This window comes from Mixophyes fleayi, unplaced genomic scaffold (genome assembly GCF_038048845.1).
Source record: "Mixophyes fleayi isolate aMixFle1 unplaced genomic scaffold, aMixFle1.hap1 Scaffold_52, whole genome shotgun sequence".
In the NCBI taxonomy this organism is placed as follows: Eukaryota; Metazoa; Chordata; class Amphibia; order Anura; family Limnodynastidae; genus Mixophyes; species Mixophyes fleayi.
In genome coordinates this window covers 139,231-160,053 of record NW_027448212.1, presented here as the reverse complement: position 1 = coordinate 160,053, position 20,823 = coordinate 139,231, and the positions used below count along the sequence as shown (strand labels likewise).

The window sequence follows — 20,823 nt, the reverse complement described above, 5'->3', positions numbered from 1 at the left end:
AGAATCACAGTACCTACAAAGTACCTACTCTTTATTAGAATCATATCTGTAAATAATAAAGACACTCAAAAAAAAACTTTATTTATTCATATCTTAAGTTAATATAGATTTATTTAGGAACACTACTGTCTTCTATAGAAAAGAAATGTACAAGTCATCGAAAATGTAACCATAGGAGTCACATTTTACTAAATTTACTCACTTGAATGTCATAAAGCCAAGATTCATAAGTACCTGCAAAGAATAGTCTCATTCATTTTGGGCACATGAGACTTTTTGAAACATTAACTAAGAATCATCCCATTAATACATAGGGATTTTGTTTGGGCACATGTTTGGGCACATAAGACTTTTTGAAACATTAACTAAGAATCATCCCATTAATACATAGGGATTTTGTTTTGGACAATGTTATGAGAGCTATTTTCGGAAATTGACAAAATCTAACTTGAAATGGCTAGCTTTACTGAATCAACTAAAAACAATAAGATGAAAATGACAAGGAGCCATGGGCTCGTCTGGGATTTGAACCCAGGACCTCTTGCACCCTAAGCGAGAATCATACCCCTAGACCAACGAGCCATTCAGAAGCAAAGTTTTAAGTGCGTTTTTCGAATTTTTAAAAGCAAAAAGAAGTAATTATTTTAAAAATGTAATTCTGCCAAAAAGAAACTTGTAAAGTATAGAAAATATTACCTTTAACTAGACATTTTACAATGTAAACCCATTTCAATATTGCAATTTTATTATATATGATGCCTACAGTGTTTGGGTTTTTCTGGGGAAGAATCAGAGAATCTATCACACTCTATGTGTGAAGTACGTTTTTAGACCAATAAGCAACACAAGAGAACATGATTTAGCTGTGTTTTGTGTCAAAATGAGACTGTTCTTTAAATACACTCCAGGTCATGTACGTTGGAGAGATTTGTTTATCTGATATGATTCCATATGGTTGATTTTCTTACGAAGTATGCACTTATGAAAGTGTAAGTTTTTATAAATATAACATATTGTTGATGTTGAGATTTTTCTAAGCATTCACATCTGAAAATTTGAAAGCCAAGAATCACAGTACCTACAAAGTACCTACTCTTTATTAGTATCATATCTGTAAATAATAAAGACACTCAAAAGAAAGACTTTATTTATTCATATCTTAAGTTAATATAGATTTATTTAGGAACACTACTGTTTTTTATAGAAAAGAAATGTGGAAGTCATTGAAAATGTAACCATAGGAGTCACATTTTACTAAATGTACTCACTTGAATGTCATAAAGCCAAGATTCATAAGTACCTGCAAAGAATAGTCTAATTCAGTTTGGGCACATGAGACTTTTTGAAACATTAACTAAGAATCATCCCATTAATACATAGGGATTTTGTTTTGGACAATGTTATAAGAGCTTTTTTTGGAAATTGACAAAATCTAACTTCAAATGGCTAGCTTTACTGAATCAACTAAAAACAATAAGATGAAGATGACTATAAGTCATGGGCTCGTCTGGGATTTGAACCCGGGACCTCTCGCACCCTAAGCGAGAATCATACCCCTAGACCAACAAGCCATTCAGAAGCAAAGTTTTAAGTGCGTTTTTCGAATTTTTAAAAGCAAAAAGAAGTAATTATTTTAAAAATGTAATTCTGCCAAAAAGAAACTTGTAAAGTATAGAAAATATTACCTTTAACTAGACATTTTACAATGTAAACCCATTTCAATATTGCAATTTTATTATATATGATGCCTACAGTGTTTGGGTTTTTCTGGGGAATAATCAGAGAATCTATCACACTCTATGTGTGAAGTACGTTTTTAGACCAATAAGCAGCACAAGAGAACATGATGTAGCTGTGTTTTGTGTCAAAATGAGACTGTTCTTTAAATACACTCCAGGTCATGTACGTTGGAGAGATTTGTTTATCTGATATGGTTCCATATGGTTGATTTTCTTACGAAGTACACTTATGAAAGTGTAAGTTTTTATTAATATAACATATTGTTGATGTTGAGATTTTTGTAAGCATTCACATCTGAAAATTTGAAAGCCAAGAATCACAGTACCTACAAAGTACCTACTCTTTATTAGTATCATATCTGTAAATAAAAAAGACACTCAAAAAAAATACTTTATTTATTCATATCTTAAGTTAATATAGATTTATTTAGGAACACTACTGTCTTCTATAGAAAAGAAATGTACAAGTCATCGAAAATGTAACCATAGGAGTCGCATTTTACTAAATTTACTCACTTGAAAATCATAAAGCCAAGATTCATAAGTACCTGCAAAGAATAGTCTCATTCAGTTTGGGCACATGAGACTTTTTGAAACATTAACTAAGAATCATCCCATTAATACATAGGGATTTTGTTTTGGACAATGTTATGAGAGCTTTTTTTGGAAATTGACAAAATCTAACTTCAAATGGCTAGCTGTACTGAATCAACTAAAAACAATAAGATGAAGATGACTATAAGTCATGGGCTCGTCCGAGATTTGAACCCGGGACCTCTTGCACCATAAGCGAGAATCATACCCGTAGACCAACAAGCCATTCAGAAGCAAAGATTTAGGTGCGTTTTTCGAATTTTTAAAAGCAAAAAGAAGTAATTATTTTAAAAATTTAATTCTGACAAAAAGAAACTTGTAAAGTATAGAAAATATTACCTTTAACTAGACATTTTACAATGTAAACCCATTTCAATATTGCAATTTTATTATATATGATGCCTACAGTGTTTGGGTTTTCTGGGGAATAATCAGAGAATCTATCACACTCTATGTGTGAAGTACGTTTTTAGACCAATAAGCAGCACAAGAGAACATGATGTAGCTGTGTTTTGTGTCAAAATGAGACTGTTCTTTAAATACACTCCAGGTCATGTACGTTGGAGAGATTTGTTTATCTGATATGGTTCCATATGGTTGATTTTCTTACGAAGTACACTTATGAAAGTGTAAGTTTTTATTAATATAACATATTGTTGATGTTGAGATTTTTGTAAGCATTCACATCTGAAAATTTGAAAGCCAAGAATCACAGTACCTACAAAGTACCTACTCTTTATTAGTATCATATCTGTAAATAAAAAAGACACTCAAAAAAAATACTTTATTTATTCATATCTTAAGTTAATATAGATTTATTTAGGAACACTACTGTCTTCTATAGAAAAGAAATGTACAAGTCATCGAAAATGTAACCATAGGAGTCGCATTTTACTAAATTTACTCACTTGAAAATCATAAAGCCAAGATTCATAAGTACCTGCAAAGAATAGTCTCATTCAGTTTGGGCACATGAGACTTTTTGAAACATTAACTAAGAATCATCCCATTAATACATAGGGATTTTGTTTGGGCACATGTTTGGGCACATGAGACTTTTTCAAACATTAACTAAGAATCATCCCATTAATACATAGGGATTTTGTTTTGGACAATGTTATGAGAGCTTTTTTTGGAAATTGACAAAATCTAACTTCAAATGGCTAGCTTTACTGAATCAACTAAAAACAATAAGATGAAGATGACTATAAGTCATGGGCTCGTCCGAGATTTGAACCCGGGACCTCTCGCACCATAAGCGAGAATCATACCCGTAGACCAACAAGCCATTCAGAAGCAAATATTTAGGTGCGTTTTTCGAATTTTTAAAAGCAAAAAGAAGTAATTATTTTAAAAATGTAATTCTGCCAAAAAGAAACTTGTAAAGTATAGAAAATATTACCTTTAACTAGACATTTTACAATGTAAACCCATTTCAATATTGCATTTTTATTATATATGATGCCTACAGTGTTTGGGTTTTTCTGGGGAATAATCAGAGAATCTATCACACTCTATGTGTGAAGTACGTTTTTAGACCAATAAGCAGCACAAGAGAACATGATGTAGCTGTGTTTTGTGTCAAAATGAGACTGTTCTTTAAATACACTCCAGGTCATGTACGTTGGAGAGATTTGTTTATCTGATATGGTTCCATATGGTTGATTTTCTTACGAAGTACACTTATGAAAGTGTAAGTTTTTATTAATATAACATATTGTTGATGTTGAGATTTTTGTAAGCATTCACATCTGAAAATTTGAAAGCCAAGAATCACAGTACCTACAAAGTACCTACTCTTTATTAGTATCATATCTGTAAATAAAAAAGACACTCAAAAAAAATACTTTATTTATTCATATCTTAAGTTAATATAGATTTATTTAGGAACACTACTGTCTTCTATAGAAAAGAAATGTACAAGTCATCGAAAATGTAACCATAGGAGTCGCATTTTACTAAATTTACTCACTTGAAAATCATAAAGCCAAGATTCATAAGTACCTGCAAAGAATAGTCTCATTCAGTTTGGGCACATGAGACTTTTTGAAACATTAACTAAGAATCATCCCATTAATACATAGGGGTTTTGTTTGGGCACATGTTTGGGCACATGAGACTTTTTCAAACATTAACTAAGAATCATCCCATTAATACATAGGGATTTTGTTTTGGACAATGTTATGAGAGCTTTTTTTGGAAATTGACAAAATCTAACTTCAAATGGCTAGCTTTACTGAATCAACTAAAAACAATAAGATGAAGATGACTATAAGTCATGGGCTCGTCCGAGATTTGAACCCGGGACCTCTCGCACCATAAGCGAGAATCATACCCGTAGACCAACAAGCCATTCAGAAGCAAAGATTTAGGTGCGTTTTTCGAATTTTTAAAAGCAAAAAGAAGTAATTATTTTAAAAATTTAATTCTGACAAAAAGAAACTTGTAAAGTATAGAAAATATTACCTTTAACTAGACATTTTACAATGTAAACCCATTTCAATATTGCAATTTTATTATATATGATGCCTACAGTGTTTGGGTTTTCTGGGGAATAATCAGAGAATCTATCACACTCTATGTGAGAAGTCCGTTTTTAGACCAATAAGCAACACAAGAGAACATGATTTAGCTGTGTTTTGTGTCACAATGAGACTGTTCTTTAAATACACTCCAGGTCATCTACGTTGGAGAGATTTGTTTATCTGATATGATTCCATATGGTTGATTTTCTTACGAAGTATGCACTTATGAAAGTGTAAGTTTTTATAAATATAACATATTGTTGATGTTGAGATTTTTCTAAGCATTCACATCTGAAAATTTGAAAGCCAAGAATCACAGTACCTACAAAGTACCTACTCTTTATTAGTATCATATCTGTAAATAATAAAGACACTCAAAAGAAAGACTTTATTTATTCATATCTTAAGTTAATATAGATTTATTTAGGAACACTACTGTTTTTTATAGAAAAGAAATGTGGAAGTCATTGAAAATGTAACCATAGGAGTCACATTTTACTAAATGTACTCACTTGAATGTCATAAAGCCAAGATTCATAAGTACCTGCAAAGAATAGTCTAATTCAGTTTGGGCACATGAGACTTTTTGAAACATTAACTAAGAATCATCCCATTAATACATAGGGATTTTGTTTTGGACAATGTTATAAGAGCTTTTTTTGGAAATTGACAAAATCTAACTTGAAATGGCTAGCTTTACTGAATCAACTAAAAACAATAAGATGAAGATGACTATAAGTCATGGGCTCGTCTGGGATTTGAACCCGGGACCTCTCGCACCCTAAGCGAGAATCATACCCCTAGACCAACAAGCCATTTAGAAGCAAATATTTAAGTGCATTTTTCGAATTTTTAAAAGCAAAAAGAAGTAATTATTTTAAAAATTTTATTCTGACAAAAAGAAACTCGTAAAGTAGAGAAAATATTACCTTTAACTAGACATTTTACAATGTAAACCCATTTCAATATTGCAATTTTATTATATATGATGCCTACAGTGTTTGGGTTTTTCTGGGGAATAATCAGAGAATCTATCACACTCTATGTGAGAAGTACGTTTTTAGACCAATAAGCAGCACAAGAGAACATGATGTAGCTGTGTTTTGTGTCAAAATGAGACTGTTCTTTAAATACACTCCAGGTCATCTACGTTGGAGAGATTTGTTTATCTGATATGGTTCCATATGGTTGATTTTCTTACGAAGTACACTTATGAAAGTGTAAGTTTTTATTAATATAACATATTGTTGATGTTGAGATTTTTCTAAGCATTCACATCTGAAAATTTGAAAGCCAAGAATCACAGTACCTACAAAGTACCTACTCTTTATTAGTATCATATCTGTAAATAATAAAGACACTCAAAAAAAAGACTTTATTTATTCATATCTTAAGTTAATATAGATTTATTTAGGAACACTACTGTCTTCTATAGAAAAGAAATGTACAAGTCATCGAAAATGTAACCATAGGAGTCACATTTTACTAAATTTACTCACTTGAAAATCATAAAGCCAAGATTCATAAGTACCTGCAAAGAATAGTCTCATTCAGTTTGGGCACATGAGACTTTTTGAAACATTAACTAAGAATCATCCCATTAATACATAGGGATTTTGTTTTGGACAATGTTATAAGAGCTTTTTTTGGAAATTGACAAAATCTAACTTCAAATGGCTAGCTTTACTGAATCAACTTAAAACAATAAGATGAAGATGACTATAAGTCATGGGCTCGTCCGGGATTTGAACCCGGGACCTCTCGCACCCTAAGTGAGAATCATACCCCTAGACCAACAAGCCATTCAGAAGCAAAGATTTAAGTGCGTTTTTCGAATTTTTAAAAGCAAAAAGAAGTAATTATTTTAAAAATTTTATTCTGATAAAAAGAAACTTGTAAAGTAGAGAAAATATTACCTTTAACTAGACATTTTACAATGTAAACCCATTTCAATATTGCAATTTTATTATATATGATGCCTACAGTGTTTGGGTTTTTCTGGGGAATAATCAGAGAATCTATCACACTCTATGTGAGAAGTACGTTTTTAGACCAATAAGCAGCACAAGAGAACATGATGTAGCTGTGTTTTGTGTCAAAATGAGACTGTTCTTTAAATACACTCCAGGTCAACTACGTTGGAGAGATTTGTTTATCTGATATGGTTCCATATGGTTGATTTTCTTACGAAGTACACTTATGAAAGTGTAAGTTTTTATTAATATAACATATTGTTGATGTTGAGATTTTTCTAAGCATTCACATCTGAAAATTTGAAAGCCAAGAATCACAGTACCTACAAAGTACCTACTCTTTATTAGTATCATATCTGTAAATAATAAAGACACTCAAAAAAAAGACTTTATTTATTCATATCTTAAGTTAATATAGATTTATTTAGGAACACTACTGTCTTCTATAGAAAAGAAATGTACAAGTCATCGAAAATGTAACCATAGGAGTCACATTTTACTAAATTTACTCACTTGAAAATCATAAAGCCAAGATTCATAAGTACCTGCAAAGAATAGTCTCATTCAGTTTGGGCACATGAGACTTTTTGAAACATTAACTAAGAATCATCCCATTAATACATAGGGATTTTGTTTTGGACAATGTTATGAGAGCTTTTTTTGGAAATTGACAAAATCTAACTTCAAATGGCTAGCTTTACTGAATCAACTAAAAACAATAAGATGAAGATGACTATAAGTCATGGGCTCGTCTGGGATTTGAACCCGGGACCTCTCGCACCCTAAGTGAGAATCATACCCCTAGACCAACAAGCCATTCAGAAGCAAAGATTTAAGTGCGTTTTTCGAATTTTTAAAAGCAAAAAGAAGTAATTATTTTAAAAATTTTATTCTGATAAAAAGAAACTTGTAAAGTAGAGAAAATATTACCTTTAACTAGACATTTTACAATGTAAACCCATTTCAATATTGCAATTTTATTATATATGATGCCTACAGTGTTTGGGTTTTTCTGGGGAATAATCAGAGAATCTATCACACTCTATGTGAGAAGTACGTTTTTAGACCAATAAGCAGCACAAGAGAACATGATGTAGCTGTGTTTTGTGTCAAAATGAGACTGTTCTTTAAATACACTCCTGGTCATCTACGTAGGAGAGATTTGTTTATCTGATATGGTTCCATATGGTTGATTTTCTTACGAAGTATGCACTTATGAAAGTGTAAGTTTTTATTATTAGGAGTCACATTTTACTTAATTTACTCACTTGAATGTCATAAAGCCAAGATTCATAAGTACCTGCAAAGAATAGTCTCATTCAGTTTGGGCACATGAGACTTTTTGAAACATTAACAAAGAATCATCCAATTAATACATAGGGATTTTGTTTTGGACAATGTTATGAGAGCTATTTTCGGAAATTAACAAAATCTAACTTGAAATGGCTAGCTTTACAGAATCAACTAAAAACAATAAGATGAAAATGACTATAAGTCATGGGCTCGTCCGGGATTTGAACCTGGGACCTCTCGCACCCTAAGAGAGAATCATACTCCTAGACCAGCGGTTCCCAAAGTGTGTGCCGCGGCTCCCTGGGGTGCTGAGGCACTGTCACAGGGGTGCTGTGAATGCCCTCCAAAAAAAGAAGGAAAGAAAAAAAACAAAAAACAAACTTACCCATCCAGTGCCTGGATCCTCCTCACTGCTCTCACTGACTGCCGGGCGTGACGTCATCACGTCCGACAGTGTCAGTGAGAAGCAGCAGCAAAGAGGACAGAAGACAGCGGAACATGAAGAAAGAAGGTAAGTAAAGGGACAGAGAGAGACATGCAGAAGGACGTTCAGAACGGTCAACGAGAACTCAAGACTGATTGTTTGATAATCTATTTAGATGCACCTATAACCTGTAGCAGCCATTTAGTGTAGTGATTCAACAACCATGAAACTGTAGCCTATCAATGTACGGTCAACCGTTTTACTTGTGAATATTTTGCCGTCTCGTGCTTCAGTAGTGTCAAAACTTCCTAGTAAAATCGACAGGCAGCAGTCTCATAAATCAAACAATAAAACGATTGCCTCCGCTGTTCATAGGAGTCATATGAAATCTACTGTACATGTGCCTATCACAAACAATGTCAGAACCATGTTCAACAGAGTGCAATGGGTGGACCAAACATACACTACAGTCTTTAAAGGCTTACTTACCATTTGAAATAAAAAAGAAACAGGATTGAGGAAAAAGAAAGCAACAGCCGCTACAAGATGGCACTTCCCATGTAATGTGAAGGAGCTAGCAATAATACCTGCTGAAGAAACTGTGCAGAGGGGGAAGGTATTAAAAACAAAACAAAAAAAAGTGCACTTTTGCAACAGTTACAATTATTGTGCTGGAGGAAGATGTTAAATTAAGTTTGTTTCATGTTTGAACTGAGGTGATCTGGTGCTCAATTTTGTCTGTACTGCACCACACACTAGTGTCAACTACACATCACGTCTGTGGTAAACACCTGTGTGTTCAAAGGGGGAGGGGCAGTAGACCTCTGGTGTTGGTTGCCCGTACCCACCAGTAAACCCGGGCATCAATGAGCACTTGAAAGGGGGGGACAGAGAGATGCTGAAGGGGGGGGAACAGAAAGAGATGCTGAAGAGGGGGACAGAAAGAGATGCTGAAGGGGGGGGACAGTGAGATGCTGAAGGGGGGGACAGTGAGATGTTGAAGGGGGGGACACAGTGAGATGCTGAAGGGGGGAACATAGTGAGAGCAGGCGAAGAGGGGGCACATAGTAATAGCAGACGAAGAGGGGGACACAGGGTATGAGATGGCAAAGAGGGGGACACAGGGTGTGAGATGGCGAAGGGGATACAGAGTGATATGATGAAGGGGTACAATGTGATGGTGAAGGGGTCTAAATACATCTTACGTCATTTTGACGTAACTACTAAAAAAACGTGACTATCTGGTAATTATTTTTGCTTATAGGTGCCGTGGAAAAATTATGGTGACCCTAGGGGTGCCTCGAACTGGGAAAGTTTGGGAACCACTGCCCTAGACCAACGAGCCAATCAGAAGCAAAAATTTAAGTGCGTTTTTCGAATTTTTAAAAGCAAAAAGAAGTAATTATTTTAAAAATTTAATTCTGACAAAAAGAAACTTGTAAAGTATAGAAAATATTACCTTTAACTAGACATTTTACAATGTAAACCCATTTCAATATTGCAATTTTATTATATATGATGCCTACAGTGTTTGGGTTTTTCTGGGGAATATTCAGAGAATCTATCACACTCTATGTGAGAAGTCCGTTTTTAGACCAATAAGCAACACAAGAGAACATGATTTAGCTGTGTTTTGTGTCACAATGAAACTTTTCTTTAAATACACTCCAGGTCATCTAAGTTGGAGAGATTTGTTTATCTGATATGGTTCCATATGGTTGATTTTCTTACGAAGTATGCACTTATGAAAGTGTAAGTTTTTATTAATATAACATATTGTTGATGTTGAGATTTTTCTAAGCATTCACATCTGAAAATTTGAAAGCCAAGAATCACAGTACCTACAAAGTACCTACTCTTTATTAGTATCATATCTGTAAATAATAAAGACACTCAAAAGAAATACTTTATTTATTCATATCTTAAGTTAATATAGATTTATTTAGGAACACTACTGTCTTCTATAGAAAAGAAATGTACAAGTCATTGAAAATGTAACCATAGGAGTCACATTTTACTAAATTTACTCACTTGAAAATCATAAAGCCAAGATTCATAAGTACCTGCAAAGAATAGTCTCATTCAGTTTAGGCACATGAGACTTTTTGAAACATTAACTAAGAATCATCCCATCAATACATAGGGATTTTGTTTTGGACAATGTTATGAGAGCTATTTTTGGAAATTGACAAAATCTAACTTCAAATGGCTAGCTTTCCTGAATCAACTAAAAACAATAAGATGAAAATGACTATAAGTCATGGGCTCGTCCGGCATTTGAACCCGGGACCTCTCGCACCCTAAGCGAGAATCATACCCCTAGACCAACGAGCCATTCAGAAGCAAAAGATTAAGTGCGTTTTTCGAATTTTTAAAAGCAAAAAGAAGTAATTATTTTAAAAATTTAATTCTGACAAAAAGAAACTTGTAAAGTATAGAAAATATTACCTTTAACTAGACATTTTACAATGTAAACACATTTCAATATTGCAATTTTATTATATATGATGCCTACAGTGTTTGAGTTTTTCTGGGGAATAATCAGAGAATCTATCACACTCTATGTGATGTCGAAGTCAGCAAATTGGATAAAGTCATTTCAATTAAAGTCTAGCAAACTTGGTTGTCTTTGTATGAAAAGATGCGTATGGTACGCATTTACGTACAAGGGCTTACGCATCCATTACACGTGGCAGCAACAGTAATTGGTCTTTTACCATACATTCGCACAAACACGCATACTTATAAAATAGTACACATTAATGGTAGTTGCAACACATAGTCAGTTATGTCGAAATATAGTAGTATTTATATGTTATATCAGAGTTACATGCATATTAGTGAAATACACGGAAAGGGTTGAAGGAATAACATCATGAGTGGTATCATAATGAACCTTGTTACATATCCTACTGTTTGGTTCACTCTGCGAGGGAATCGCAGAGTGCATACACAAGTTATGAATGATAGGGAATTATGAACTACTTAAGACTAAGGAATCTTGGCGGGAAGAGCAGAGCATACCCCCTGCAGAGATGACCCCCTCCTTTGGATTGCTTAGGATGAACCAGCCAATTATTGACAAACCCTTGGACATTCCTGAGACCTGGACCAATAGATGCAAGCTATACCATCTTCATTGTATTACTGTATTTGATTGTGTATATAAGCAGCAGCTTGTGATCCAGAGTGCAGACATCTTGTCCCCAGACTTCAGGATTGAATGACTGCACTGGATCCAGAGCGCCTGCGATAAGTAACGGCTGTATTTACTATTACTTTTCTTGAGCATATTTATTCTACTATTTGCGAATAAATCTTTGTGCTTTGGAAACACAACCCGAGGTTCGACAATCGTTATTGGTTAGCGACAATACGCACATAACAATTTGTGGGCTCGTGAGCTTTGGAGGTTTCGTTGCCGATGATACGCAAGACCAACGGATTACGGTTCCGCAACAAAGGGTACGCGAACTTCCGGTAGATTTGACACGTGGTTAAACAATGGTTTTGATAGTTATTATAAATGCATAGTATAATTACTTGTGAAAGCCTCTGAGATATTATTACTGTTGTTGGGAACTTTAGATTTTCTGCGCAGAAAAGGTGTATAGTGTGTGATGTTGTAATGTAGATACACTGTTCATTATTCATTGTGCTCAGTTGCTGTCTGATGAGGCGGATTGCCCAACTGAAGGACGGTATACAGGGCAGGTATACCAAATGCGAAAACCGGGTTTTCGCAATGCGCTACCAATAGATCGCAAAGTTTGCTAATAATTAGTATTGGTAGGCAGTGCGATCTAACCGCACCGTTAGTGCGAATTGGTGAAGCAGCTAGGAGGAATTATAGTGGAAAGGCTGGTTGATTGTATCGACTTTGTTCTCCCAGTTATAATAAACTCAACAGATTATTGTGGTTGAGCCAGGGTATCGAGGAGCTGATAGCCCTTGGGGCCCACATTGTTATTTCTGTATTAGGGATCCTCGCCTGGTGCGAGAAAAACGAGTGAACGCGGCTAAAGAAAATACATTCACCGAGCATTAGAGATCTCTAGCTGTGATTGTAGCAACAGAGTTGGAATTGTTAGCCGGAAGGAACAGAGCATTGTGGTGTGTCTGTGTTCCGGGTAGAAGGTATATTGTTCAACATGGGTGCTAAGCATACGTTAGAGATGGTCAGTGTACTGCATAAGGAAGGCCCTATTGGTTCAGCTAGGTTTCTCATGTGTAAGAAATATGGTGCATACGCAACTGTGTATTGTGACACGTGGGTCAAGATGACCAAAGACTGTGATAGGCCTTTCCCAACAATAGGAAGTTTTAATGCAGAGGTACTAAATACTGTAAAAGATAAAGTATGTTTGATCAAGTCAACGAAAAAGAGAAATAGACATAATGATTGTTTAAAATTGTGGCAAATGGAAGGTAACACGTGGCAGAGCAGCGAATGCAAACCGGAAGTAGGCGTGGCAAAAAGCGCACGCAAGGCGGATGTAACCGTTGAGAAGTGTGGCGAACTCAGCGCAAGCGTGCCCCCGCCACCTTATGTGGCGGGATGGGTAAGTACAGCCGTTGTTAAAACTGAATATAGAAAAATTGCTAAGTTGTATCCTGTTTTAAGCCAGTTTAAATCAAGTGTATCTAAAAAATTAAGATGAACCCACTGTGATTTCGGCCATTGCCCATGCTGTTAGTGTACTAGAGGCTCAGTGCAAGTATGAGAAAATGGCTGAGATAGGTGAGAGTAGCGTGATCACTTTGAGTGAAAGCGTTCTAAATCTAGAACCAGCAAATCCTGTAGTGTCCCCTGAAGTCAGTGTACCAGAGGGTGCGTTCCCAGTCCGCACAATATCAGTTCCCAATGGGAAACCGGATAAGGATGGTGTAGTTCCTTTAAGAAATGTTACAATGCATTGTCCCTGGACTAGATCAGAATTACGTTCCACTATGACTGAATTCCCAGATCCTAGAAAGGAGTTAGCTAAATGTCAGAAATTTGTTAAAGACTTAGGAAATGCCCACGAACTAACCAATAAGGATTGGCGTGTAGTGTTGAGGGCGTGTCTTCCTCCCAATACTAACATACAAAAATTTATTGAAGATTGTTTGTTGGAGGAAGATGACACCTTGACTGATGAGATTAACCAAAAGAATATAGAACAAATTGTCAAACACTTAGCCATCTATTTTCCAGTAGTAGTAAATTGGAGTAAGATTTTCACAATTAAACAAAAGGATAGTGAAACAGCAGCAGATTACTTGACTAGAGCTATAGCAGCGATAACACGGTTTACTGGGATATCCAACATAAGTGAGGACCCACATCACAGAGAGGTAGCTGTAGGAGTACTGATGGATGGCCTTAGAGAAAATTTAAAGACGAGAGTACAAACCACATTACCTAATTGGAGAGTCGTCACGGTAGACTCTCTTAGGGAGTCTGCTGTGGAGCATGACAAAAACCTTTTTAGAAAAAGGGAAGAGAAAAGTGATAGGTTAATGACGGTAAGTATACAGGCTCTAGAAGGGGTGCATACACGACCACCAGCATACAACCCATATAACAAGAAACCTAAAGTGATCAGGTGTTTCAACTGTAACGAGGAAGGACATTACATGAGAGATTGTAAAAAGGAAAGACTCAATACACAGAAGGGTGGGTCACATAGATATCCTCCAAGGAGGGATTCACATAGACTAGAAGACTCACATCTACCCGCACATATGACAGCAGCAAATGCTGCGCGGGAAATCAATAGTCAGCGCTAGGGGTCAGGTCATACCTGTAGTCTACAGCCAGTGAGGTTAACTGAGAGTCAGAGTGAAGAACCAACAATGATATTTGACATAGCTGGTAGGAAACAAACTTTTCTTGTAGATACAGGGGCGGCCCGATCTGTGATAACCTCTCCTTTCAATCTACAGGTGACCAGTAAAACCATTCCAGCTATGGGGGTAACGGGAAAAGTGTTACATTATCCTCTAACTAAACCCGCTGAAGTTACTATCGGGTCTCTGCATACTAAGCATTCGTTTCTCTTGTCTGCAGCGGCTCCTACTAACTTGCTAGGGAGAGACTTGTTATGTAAAATGGGATGTGTCATATACTGTACTTCTGATGGTGTGTTCTTAGATATACCGGAGAAGGTCGCACATGAGGTACAGGATATATTGGACACCCCTCAAAGGTTAATGTTACACTCTCCTGTTATAGAACAAAGTCCATCTCAAGTAAAGGGGATGTTGCTGGAAATACCAGGTTCCCTATGGACCAGAGATGGACAGGACACTGGACTGATGGCAAACGTAGCCCCTGTCATGGTCAATCTAAAAAGTGGTAGGATAGCTCCAAAAATCCCACAGTATCCATTAAAACCGGAGGTGGAACTAGGGGTATACCCTGTTATTGAGAGGCTGTTACAACAAGGGATTTTAATTCGTACAGCCAGTACAGCAAATAGTCCCATTTTCCCTGTGAAGAAGAATGGGGGGAGGGGCTATAGATTAGTCCAGGACTTAAGGGGAATTAATAAAGTTGTTGAGAGCCAATTCCCCGTAGTGCCGAATCCAGCTGTCATCCTCATGCAGATTCCACCGTCTGCCAGTCATTTTACTGTCATTGATCTGTTCTGCTTTCTTCTCAGTCCCTCTTCACCCTGACTGCCAATACCTTTTTGCATTCTCCTACAGGGGAAAGCAATACACATGGACCAGACTACCCCAGGGGTTCATTGACAGCCCCAGTATTTTCTCCCAAGCCTTACATGACTGTTTGCAATCCTTTCAACCCCACAATGGGTCTGTTCTAATTCAATATGTGGACAATTTGTTGTTGTGCTCTGATTCTTTTATGTCATGTTTACATGATACTAATTTGTTGTTGCTTCATCTTTCACAAACAGGGCACAAGGTGGCAAAGGATAAATTACAGCCATATCAGACTAAGGTCAAATACTTAGGACACTGCCTCACTAAGGGGCTAAGACAGCTGACAACCGACAGAATTGAGGCCATACAACACATGACTCTGCCGCAGAGCCAGAAGCAGATTCGTACTTTCTTAGGGATGTGTGGATACTGTAGATCCTGGATCCCAGGTTTTTCTATTCTGGCATTACCATTGCAGGAGCTAGTCTCTTCCTCAAAACCAGAACGTGTTGTACACACAGAAGAGTCAGAGCAAGCGTTCTTTAATCTTAAAGATAGTCTGATGAGAGCACCTGCATTGGGAATACCTGATTATGAAAAGCCTTTTGAGCTATTTTGTACAGAAGCTGATGGTTGTGCAGCAGGGGTCCTCGCACAGAAACTTGGTGACGCTAGCAGACCGGTAGCATACTACAGTGCACAATTAGACAATGTGGCAAGATCACTTCCAACATGTCTCAGAAGTGTAGCAGCAACAGCTCTTCTGGTAAAAAAGAGCGAGGACGTAGTACTAGGACATAATTCAACTATCTATACACCCCATGCTGTATCAGCTCTGTTAAATTGAGCCCAAACCAGACATGTTTCTTCAGCTAGATTCACAAAGTGGGAACTAGCCCTGATGGCACCCTCAAACATCACCATCAAACGATGTAGCACCTTAAATCCAGCTCTCTAGAGACACAAAAGGTGGGAGGTGAGGAGACCCTGGTTTATGATGAGTTAGGCAAGAATACTGACACGCATGATTGTATGGAACACCTGAATCAGACCTTTACTGCAAGTCCCGACATACGTGACACCCCCTTAGGAAATGTAGATTTTACGTTTTATACAGATGGAAGTTGCCATAGACAGACAGAGACAGGAGAGCTATGTACTGGTTACGCTGTTGTAGACGATCAGGATGTGGTAGAAGCTGAAGTGCAAAGCCCATACCTTTGAAGAAGACCCAGTGTCGTTGGGCAACAACAGGGCAGACGAAGCTGCTAAATGGGCAGCAGGGCAACCTATGACTGTATCGACCGAGACTATGATGGTTTTTCAGACATTAGACATGCAGAAATTAATTGAAATGCAAGATTTGTGTTCCCTGCAGGAAAAGGCGGTCTGGAACGCGAAGGGATGTGGCCAAGAGTCCTCAGGACTCTTGAGTGATGGACAAGGTAAGCCTGTAGCTCCCCGAACATACTATCCAAGCCTGGCTGAAGCAGCACACGGTCTGACTCACCTGGGTAAAGAAGGTATGTGCAAACTGGTGAGAGCATACTGGTGTGCTCCCGAATTTTCCTCTCAGGCTGGTAAGAAAGCAATGTCATGTCTTACTTGTTTGCGGAAAAATGTTGGGAAAACGATTCCAACTGAGCCATCCCACATCCCTCCTACAGACGGACCTTTTCAGGTAATACAAATTGACTATATCCAAATTACCACCGTGCAGGAATCTAAAGTATGTGTTAGTGTGTATTGATGTGTTTTCCAGTTGGGTAGAAGCATATCCGGCAGCCACTAATACTGCTGTGTTCACTGCAAAGAAAATTGTACAAGACTTTGTGTGTAGGTTCGGTATCCCTAGAATCATTGAAAGTGATAGGGGTACCCATTTTACTGGTGATATCTTCCAAAATATGTGTAAACTCATGGAAATCAGTAGCAGACTTCACACCCCTTACCGACCACAAGCCAGTGGTAAGGTGGAGAAAGTAAACGGTACTATAAAGAACAAGCTGGGTAAGTGTTAGGAACTTACCTTGTTCCCGTTCCGCTGCGCTGTCAGCGGGAGCTGACAGCGGTGTCCATCTCTTCAGCGCTTCTTCTGTTAGCGCTGCCGCACTTCCGGGTTCTCTCTGCTGCTGATCATGTGACTCCTGGGCGGGGAATTCAAACTCCTATATCTCCCCTGCTCTGACACGCTGCCTGTGTCAGAGCAATGTGTTTCCTGTTCCTGGCTACAGTTCCTGTGTCCTCACTCCTGTGAACCTGTTCCCTGTTAACCCCTCTATTCCTCCTACTCCTGTGTACCTACCTGGCTGTGACCTGACTATTCTTTGGCTTATCCCTGGCACTACGCAACTGGACTATCTTCTGTGTACCGACTCGGCTGTGTTACCAACTATTCTCTGGATCTCCCTCTGGCACCGCATACCTAATACCTTCTGTGTACCGACTCGGCTGTGTTACCAACTATTCTCTGGATCTCCCTCTGGCACCGTATACCTGATACCTTCTGTGTACCGACCCGGCTGTGTTACCAACTATTCTCTGGATCCTGCCACACACCCATTGCCTCCGTGCATCTACCGGTTACTGTTCCAGACCTACAACGCCTGGAATTAACGGTTAGTGCCTGTACTTGCACCTCATCGTCTATTTTCTTGTCTGCCTGCCATCACTTAGAACTTTCTCCCTTACGTCAGTAGGCTAATCTGGGGGCCGCGACCTGCGGTTCTTCGGCAGCTAAGCCCACACTACCTTGCGGTGGTTCTTGGTGAAGACCGGAAGGCCGTTAGACTCCGCGCCCTAGGTAAGCCTGTGCTAATACTGACTAAGGCATCAAAATCGTAACAGTTTGCTCTGACCCTTATCTAACTGATGGAAGCGACAGGGAATCCCACTGCGAGAGTACTACTGGATAACTTAGCGGCTCAGGTTGAGGAACAGGGGAAAAATCAAGAACAGTTATTACAGATTCTGCAGACTCTGTCTAACAAGTTGGATACGCTCCAAGCAGCTCAGGTTGCAGCTCCTAATCCTCCACCTGCTCCGGCCCCACAGCCTGCCCCTGCTCCAAGCGGTTCAGTTGTATCTGCTCCCACCACCTCTCAACTCCGCATACCTAACCCACCCAAGTTCAATGGGGATCCTAAGGAATGCCGAGGCTTCTTGAACCAGTGTGCTATTCAATTCGAACTTTTGCCCGGAAACTTTCCCACACAGAAAACTAAAGTCGCTTATATTATTTCCTTATTGTCTGGTCAAGCGCTTGCCTGGGCTTCTCCTCTCTGGAAACATGATGACCCCATTCTCCATAATTGTGCCACTTTCTTGGAAACCTTCAGACGCATCTTTGATGAACCCGGACGAGTCTCCAGTGCAGCTTCTGGACTCCTCCGTCTGTGCCAGGGTACCCTTACTCTGGGCCAGTATGCCCTTCAATTTCGCACTATGGCGGCCGAACTTCGTTGGAACAATGAAGCTTTAGTGGCCACATTTTGGCAAGGCTTGTCCGATCGTATTAAGGACGAGCTAGCAGCCCGAGAGTTACCCACTACCCTGGATGCTTTGATCTCTCTCTGTAACCAGATTGATATACGTTTCCGTGAGCGCACTCAGGAGAGAGAGAGTTCCCGTCGATCTACTTTCCGTTTGGCTCCTCGCTTCCAAAGTCCTATTACACCGGAGGAAGAGCCTATGCAGTTGGGAAGAGCACGTTTATCCCAGGAGGAAAGAGAGAGGCGGTTCAAGAATCGTTTATGCCTTTATTGCGGGGAACCCGGTCATGTCCTGAGTCAATGTGGGAAGCGCCCGGGAAACGATCGGACCTAACTGATGACGGAGAGACTAAGTTAGGTATGAACATTCTCTCTCCTATGGATTCTAGTTTTTCTATCCAAGTTATTCTGCAATATACTGATAAACAATTGTCTCTTCCAGTGCTTATTGACTCAGGTGCAGCGGGGAACTTTTTACGAGCTGACATTGTAGAGCGGTTATCATTGCCTAGGCAACCCTTAGATCCACCTATTGCCATTACAGCTATAGATGGCAGTCGTATCATTGGAGGATCCATTAAGAACAGAACTGTCAACATGTCTCTACGCATTGGAGCCTTACACACTGAGGAAATCTCCTTCTTAGTCATTCCAAAGGCTATCAACCCGTTGATCTTAGGCCTACCTTGGCTCAGACTTCACTCCCCCACTTTAGATTGGCAGAAGCCGGAAGTTCTTGCATGGGGTTCAGAGTGTCATTCCCGATGTCTTCCCAGGATTCATAGACCCACTATGGGCTGTCTTCCAACACCCTCCAGTATTCCTCCTCAATATCATTCGTTTTCTGATGTCTTTTGTGAAAAGGAGGCTTCCAAGTTACCACCTCATAGACCTTGGGATTGCTCCATTGAATTGTTGCCGGATAAGATACCACCTAGAGGACGGGTATTTCCATTATCTCTACCCGAATCAGAGGCCATGTCCCTATATATTAAGGAGAATTTAAACAGGGGTTTTATCCGGAAATCCTCGTCACCAGCAGGAGCAGGTTTCTTTTTCGTAAAAAAGAAGGACGGCGGATTGCGTCCTTGCATAGACTACCGTGGCCTCAACGCCATAACGAAAAAGAATAGGTACCCCTTACCATTAATCTCTGAACTCTTTGATAGGATCAAGGGAGCTTCAATTTTTTCTAAACTGGATTTGAAAGGGGCCTACAACCTTATCCGTATTAAACAAGGGGATGAATGGAAGACGGCGTTCAATACGCACGATGGGCATTTTGAGTATCTTGTCATGCCATTTGGACTTTGTAACGCTCCTGCGGTTTTTCAAAATTTCATTAACGAAGTTTTTCAGGATTTCCTGTATCAATTTGTTGACATCTACCTAGACGATATTCTTATTTTTTCACCTGATATTATTACTCATCGCCATCATGTCTCCTTGATTCTTCAACGCCTTCGGTCGCATCATCTGTACTGTAATGTGGACAAGTGTGTCTTTGAAAAAACGCATCTTCCTTTTCTTGGTCACGTGGTTTCTGGCTCCGGATTACGTATGGACACTGAGAAATTAAAGGCGATTTCTGATTGGCCCCAACCGGTTGGACTTAAGGCCATCCAGCGTTTTATTGGGTTCTCTAATTATTACCGCCACTTTATCAAAGGGTTTTCGTCTGTTATTGCACCCATCACTTCCCTGACCAAGAAATCTGCCAACGCTAAGACCTGGCCACCAGAGACGGTAGAGGCCTTCAAGTATCTTAAAGAAGCCTTCATATCGGCACCTATTCTTCAACAGCCAGATTCTTCCTTCCCCTTTTTTCTCGAAGTTGACGCATCCTCCACTGGAGTAGGAGCTATTTTGTCTCAGAAGAATTCTACTGGAACGTTTTCTCCCTGTGGCTTCTTTTCTCGTAAATTCTCATCCACCGAAAAAAAACTACGGCATTGGAGACAGAGAACTACTTGCTATCAAATTGGCCTTGGAGGCCTGGAGACATCATTTGGAGGGAGCCAGATTTCCTGTTACTATTTTTACGGATCACAAGAACCTGCTTTATCTACAAACTGCATCCTGCCTCAATCCCCGTCAGGCCAGATGGTCTTTATTTTTTTCACGATTCAATAT

The 20,823-nt window shown here is 38.7% G+C and overlaps 5 non-coding genes across 5 annotated transcripts; all 5 read right to left on the bottom strand.

Moving 5' to 3' along the window:
• Positions 1–510: 510 nt before the first annotated feature.
• Positions 511–582, bottom strand: TRNAP-AGG (transfer RNA proline (anticodon AGG)). Its single transcript has one exon. It is a non-coding gene; the product is annotated as a tRNA-Pro (tRNA).
• Positions 583–1,499: 917 nt separating this feature from the next.
• TRNAP-AGG (transfer RNA proline (anticodon AGG)) lies at positions 1,500–1,571 on the bottom strand. The gene has a single exon. It is a non-coding gene; the product is annotated as a tRNA-Pro (tRNA).
• Positions 1,572–5,601: 4,030 nt separating this feature from the next.
• On the bottom strand, positions 5,602–5,673 carry TRNAP-AGG (transfer RNA proline (anticodon AGG)). The gene has a single exon. It is a non-coding gene; the product is annotated as a tRNA-Pro (tRNA).
• A 915-nt stretch (positions 5,674–6,588) lies between these two features.
• Positions 6,589–6,660, bottom strand: TRNAP-AGG (transfer RNA proline (anticodon AGG)). The gene has a single exon. It is a non-coding gene; the product is annotated as a tRNA-Pro (tRNA).
• A 4,150-nt stretch (positions 6,661–10,810) lies between these two features.
• TRNAP-AGG (transfer RNA proline (anticodon AGG)) lies at positions 10,811–10,882 on the bottom strand. The gene has a single exon. It is a non-coding gene; the product is annotated as a tRNA-Pro (tRNA).
• Positions 10,883–20,823: the final 9,941 nt, after the last annotated feature.